The following is a 7,011-nucleotide window of genomic DNA, read 5'->3' on the forward strand; positions in this document are numbered from 1 at the left end:
TATTATATATATATAGATATATATATATATATATATATATATATATTATATATATATTATATATATATATATATATATACATATATACACACACACACACACACACACACACACACACACCACATACACACACAGTCATAAACATGTTTTACTCTAATCCACATCCACCAGTATACTATGAAGATACAAAAGGCCCGTAAAAACACTATGTACACGATGCTACCATTCATTCCAGATACTTCTTTTATATCGTCATTCACTTGTGCAATACAAATGAAGTGTGACACGATTTTTTATATATTATAATTTTCCCCATTTTGTCAAGCAAGGAGGTCGTCATATGGACACTTCGCTAAACTCTCTCTCCCTTCCCCGCGAATCTGATTCGTACTTCTGCCTTGTACCCTGTCTGCCGCATGCTCTCTCTGTCCCAGGAATGCCAATCACTGCGAATTAATCAAGCAGCCGACGGAGCACCCCAAAAATCGCAGATTAATCAAGCGGAGGACACAGTGAAGGTCATACGAGGTCGTTAGAAGACACGTGTTCTCAGACGTAGCCCGTCCAGATTCCAAACAGTGCTTAGGAAGAGGCTCCTGAACTCCCCCAACCCCCGACCCCTTGGCTTTCTCAACGTCCCGTTGCCAAAGTATGGCTTGAGCTCAACATACTCCATAGAGCCTTCCCCAGATTCAGCTTTTCCCTGGAAGTGGAGACTAGCTCCCAGAGAAAGTACAGTACGAGAGCAGTGTGGCAGTCAGTCTTATTTCCCTTCTTGTGTTTCTTCTGTGTCAGCGCCTCAATGGCGTGATCGGTATGGTCTTGATCTGCCACCTCAGTGGCGCAAGTTCGATTCTCGGGCATTCCATTGAGGTGTTAGAGATGTGTATTTCCGGTGATAGACGTTCACTCTTGACGTGGTTCTGAAGTCACGTAAGGCCGTTGGTCCAATTGCTGAATAACCACTGGTTCCATGCAACGTAAAAACACCATACTAACAAACAAACAAACAAACGTGCGAGCTGTCCATGTCCTTCCTTTGTTAGCCCCCATAGCTGCATGTCCCTTGGTCTCACGAAGTTAACTTTGCTTCAAGCGCTATGGTTCCCTTGCACATAAATTACTGTTTGCTTATTGCTTGAGTGACCTTCCTTTTATTATCACCTGCTAAGATCAATTACTAGGGGGAGATAACGTACGTTTGGTGTTTGTGTATGACTCTCCCATCATTACCATAACTCTGTGGAGTAATTCAGTCACTTCTTTGCCCTTTGAGGGATTTTGGAATGTAATAGTCATATATATTGCAAATGTGAAGGTTAGCACCCTCGCCGTACTTGATTGTATACCCTCATACCTCATTCCAGGTATCAATATGAAGTTCATTCCTGGCTGTGGAGAGGTGGGATTCTCATAGTATTTTAGACGCTCTGGGCTCCTTTTCACGCTGTAATTCCGTTCACGAGTCGGCAAGACCGACCACGTGATTCCAGGACTTCAATCAATCTGATTTATTAATTATAAATCGGACCATGAGAGTCCCTTTGCACCCTTAAGGTGCCCATTTAAGACTTTGAGTAATTCATCTGTAAATACACTTCCTTTAAATTTGATCCCACATAGAGGCCCAGATTCATAAATATAATATACATATTATCATGAGTATCCATTTTCGATCCTCTTTTTCTTCTTTTCTTCAGCCAAATGTAAATTTTTATCAAATAGATTTGGGTTGGTAAAGTAAAATTCGGAATGTGAGAAGGAAGCGAGCTATAACCTATTTCCCTGTTTTGAACTAGTTTAGTGTTTCCCTTCCACATTAGGATCGGATAAGGGATTCCCCGAGAGTGTTTTGACGGAGCAGTTTTCTCCCTTTTCTATTGCTATAATGAACAAAGACGAAAACCCTTTTAATTGCTTCTCCCTAGGATTAGTTTCTGGATGATAAATGAGCTGTCATAACCCGTCAGGTGGGCTGCTGACCAATGTCAAGACCTCCATGATAGGGTCATTCACACCCAAGGGACTCTCCCCTCTTTTTCTATTGTAATATGGTCCCAGTTTAAATCGGCAAATAACTATTAAAGTAGGAACTCCCTGCCAAGTCGCTAAATTTCACACATCTCATGGGAGGGGGTATCTGGCTTATCTCTTAACTTTCTACCTGACCTCGTCTCCTTATTACCTGACCTGGTCCTTAGCATTGTTGTTGAACCCTGGAGTTCCTGACTCCGCCTCTTAACACCCACATACCCCTTGACCTCTCTTGACCACCTGCACTTGTATTGTTCTCTCTGTTTTGCACTTCCCTGCCGGCGTTTGAATGTCTTTTTCCGATTACGGTAGGCGATTAACAGCAAAGATGAAGGAGCTGAGGCGAACTACTTCTCAACACACTCGAACTTGGATTTTGAGAACAACAATATCCAGTTTGGGCAGGATGCCACCAGTTCAAATGTATGGGTATAAATACGGCCTGGTTTGGCACATCGAATCGCATTTGCTCGTGACTAGTAAGGCCCAACATACTGCTCTAACCTGGAGAGATCACTCTGATAGTGATAGAGTACTCACCGCAGTTTACTCTGCTTTTGACTCCAGCTTTGCCACAGTACATTATGCCCGGTAGCAGTGTAACTTTCGATGACTCTGCCTGCTGTTCTCCTTGAATTATTGCCTTCTGCTGAAGAGTCTAGTAAGATCAAGAACAGTGTTGAGACTGCCTAAAACAAGTCTGATTGATGAACACCCTTGGTTTGGTTCATGATTGCTGAAAAATTTTTTCTTTCTCATCACTGGAGACCTGTAAGCAACCCACATCTCTCGGCCGATGACCTAGTCCAGACTACACCCGTAATTCTGCCATCTGAGGTAACTGAAACTGAACATTTGTTCTGTCGGCTCTTCATCCCTGTCCCTAGCAGTCATTCTTATTTTCAGCTGTATTTTCTCACTTCATTCCCACTCCTAGATCCCTGTCTCCCCATGAGACTACTGAGTAATTTGCGTGATATAACTATAACGTTGATAGAATTTTGGTACTCTAAAATAACGTTTAAGCTTAAATGAGTTACGTGAATTTTGAGGAATCAATCTTCCTCAGAAGTCTTACATTTTGCCGTGTAACTTTTGCTTACACAATTACCAGTATTTCATGCAGGAGTACTTTACAGATTCGTGTAGACTGCCCCGTTGTGTGTCTGACCCTGTAGCTCAACAGTGCCATTCACTCAACTCTGCCAGTGCTTATAATGGGGTATCATATCCTTGTATGCCAGTGACACTCAAGGTCGCTTGCAGTGCTCCCACTCCATAGTGCTATTGTGCTTCGTTAATTTTAGTTTGTGATCCTTATTCTTGTGCCCATATTTTTATTTTGTAGAACAAGTGATTGCTTTCATTGTGGTGGCACTTTGCCTTACTATTGTGGTTAACAGAAGTATCGTCTACTACGGGTGGTATTTGCAGTTCTCTGTCGCAGTATAGGCAGTGGATGATGGCAAAAAATGAATGGGGTGTGATTGCTTATGATACTGGTTCTAACATTAATTACCATTGTTTTGAAGTATATATTACAAATGAAGGTTAATATTTAGCACTTAATGCATATACTATTGTCTTGCTGTCCTATGAAAATGATCGGAAAAGCGAGTGTGTCGGAACATTTTATCTGTTGATATTACATTCTTCGAATTGTCAGCTTGGCTCTCACGAAGGGAGAGAAGAATGTTCTTTGTTAGCTAGACAAAAGGTCACCTTGAACAGAGACTCGGTTCGCTATGGAAATTTCCCGAATGGAATGTTTGTGTGAGTTCATTCCGATGGGCGGAACTAGCAAAGGATAGATTTTGCCTTTTGAGACATTCATCTTATAAGCCGAAAATCTAGGATATAGAAAACCTGTTATTTTGGAGTCTCCTAAGTTATTAAATAAGTAATGAGTGACGTCACGAACTCTTCCTATGTAATGAACTCGTTACGTGTCAGTGACGTCATTTATAAAAGGAGTGGCTTACGAGGATGTTTGTACACTTGTACGTCATATTTCACCCTCCCTGAGGGTTTCCCATAGAATTCTTGTTCACTGTCTGTTGAATCTTACAAGCACAAATAGGTGTTGGTGTGAAAGACTGCAAGAGAGATTGAAAATATGGCCATAGAGAATAAAGTTATTTTTTTTCCACTGATTCTATTTTTCCAGTGGTTGGATCCTTTCAACATTCTATTAAGTGCCCATGCAGTGAACCTTTTATTTCATATTTTATTTATTAATATTATATTTCACGCGTGTTAATGAGGGTTATATCTGCTTTGATAGGAACTCTGTGGGCCTTTGTGTATTACGAAATGAATTGACTATTTCATACTATGTGACTTTTTTTTTTTTTTATTTGTGGAACGAACATATCTGGATTCGAAGAGAGATCTTAGTTTCTATTTCATTTGTGGGTTTACTTCAGTTAACCAGGTATTGTTTTAAAACAATCCATTTTCTATGTATCGAGTTCAAATGAGTGCTCTTGACTTCATTCGATTAATTTGCTTGAGTTGTTCGTTTGATAGTTAGGCTCTTGCTTATCTTTTGGAATAATGTCTACTTTTATAGTTCGGGGTTTAATTCAGTGCTTAAGTTCATCTTTGCATTTGTCTTATATGTGATGGTTAGGGGTTTTAGGTCGGCCAGCGTTATCATTTTCAATTTATGAGGGGGAGTGTGCCCCCTTAACATAAAAAAAGATGAAGATGCCGGAAAACTGGTGACGTTTAGATAAGAGAGCAATATTCCAGTATTTATGGAACAGGCGATGTGTTATTACATTTCCTCTTATCATGATCTACCTAGGTTTTCCCAAGGTGAGAAAGACAATTTGTTAAGAAGTAGCTCACGAAGACAGGTATTAGAATAGGTAGGCCAATATAAGAACCTGAAAAGTAACCAACTTGTCTTCCCGGCAACTGATAATGGAGGCTAACATATACGTTAGGACAGACACAGTTGCGATTGTGTATTGAAAAGCAGGAGAATGAAAACCTGCCCAGAGAATGAGAAGAGCCACGGGTGTTCATTAAACATGGTGCTGACATACCATGGTTGACAAAAGTTGACTTAATCAAAAACAAAACAATACGTTTTCCTTATTTCACGTAGTACGCACGAAGCTTACTTTAACTGGTGATGAATTATTATTTTTAAAAACAACAGTGATTTTAAGTTAAGATCAGTCGTTCTGGCACGTGTAATGTACACCTGTGTGTAATACAGACAAAACATATAATGTTTAATAATCTCTTATGAGACAATAAAACTAAGACTAACCAGCAAGTTCCGGTATGAATGTATGTTACGAGAAATAAGCGTCAGGGAGAAATCGGTGAGAGATAGAGGGTAGGGGGGCGGCGGGTTGGGGTAGGGGGAGACCTCTCGTATCAAGATCGAAAACAAAGAAAATTGGAAAATCAAAATCTTTATAACACCATCTTCCTCCGACATTATAAGTATGTTAGTAAAAAATAAAGGAAGCAAAATACGCGTGTATATATATATATATATATATATATATATATATATATATATATATATATATATATATATATATATATATATAATATATATATATATATATATATAAAGAATATAAAGAAGATAAATATGTGGAAGAAATATTCCAATTTCGTCTACCAACAATGAGGTTGATATTGGAGCCATTTTTTTTTAAATCACTGCTACAGCTTTTATTGACACTTGCGCAAATTCTGCTAATCGACGACTTTTTTCTATAAAATTCCATGGTTTAATTTCTTGTTCAGTTGAGATTGGTTTACTATCTGTATTTGGTTGAAATGGTTCGCTTTATTATAAAATATCTATCCATATAAATTAAAATAACAATGATTTTCAATAGCCGGGATTTTTCCTCCTTAGGATAGAATAAGCAAAAATGTGTCAAACGCTGATTACATTTCTTGAGGGATGGATTAAGTCACCTTGAATATCATGATCCTTTCAGTAACGTTTCCTGTCGGTGGATTTGAATGGGTCTATTGTGAGCTTCGAACGAGTTCAGGGTTGTCATTTCAAAGAAAAACTTGCAAAATGTTCTGTAGTCGGGTCAACAATAACGTATAATGGAGAGCTATGATATCATGAGTTGTTGGTAGCTCCGTTTGAAATTGCACATTAAAATGAATGCACTGAGCAGCAAAGTAGAACTTGGGTTCACCAGAAGCGCAAGGAGTGATGTGATCATTCATCCGCAGTGCCATTTCGTGCGAGAGAGAGTTGGGAATAATTCGAGCCAAAATTCATCTCCCTTCCGGTATAATCCAACACGACTACACAATCCTCTGGCCCCAATATGCTAACTTCATACAGAAATATACCACAGTGCCACACTGATGGCCTCAGTTGCCATATTAATTTTCGTCTGAGCGGAAAAGTTTCCTCTCTAGATGAAACTGCGAAGCCAGTCACTCTGACGGAGGAAAGCGTTGCACTTAACAGCATATTCCTCTGGTCTAGATATGAGATTAGCTGAACCCCGCATGAACTGCAGAAAATTCGGAATGTTCTTTCTTTTTGTCATTTCCATTCTCAATTTATTGTTGATATTCTAACGTAGAATGAAATCTTGGTCGTGGTATGAAGACTTAAATCAGAACTCGTTGGCCATTATCTCGAAACTTTTCCATAAACTTTATTAAGTCTGTCAGTAAGATTTGACAATAACGGGGTGATATTCATTCAACCAAACACCAACGGTTGAGGTTTCTTTGTTGAAGGTAACTAACAATCATTCTTTACAAGAAATGTCGTAATGAAAGGCTCTTGCTTTCTAACATTCATCTAACCCCTTATGAGATTTTATTTCTTTTGGTGGTAGTGTACCGAAGCTATAGTGTCACTGTCTTTACAAGTGTTCATAAAATCTCACTTCATTCTTTTCTATATCTCTTTTGATATTCAGGTCCTTTTGCTTATTTTTATCAGGCTTGGCTTCGGCTATTTGATAA

This window comes from Macrobrachium nipponense, chromosome 1 (assembly GCF_015104395.2).
Source record: "Macrobrachium nipponense isolate FS-2020 chromosome 1, ASM1510439v2, whole genome shotgun sequence".
Classification (NCBI taxonomy): domain Eukaryota; kingdom Metazoa; phylum Arthropoda; class Malacostraca; order Decapoda; family Palaemonidae; genus Macrobrachium; species Macrobrachium nipponense.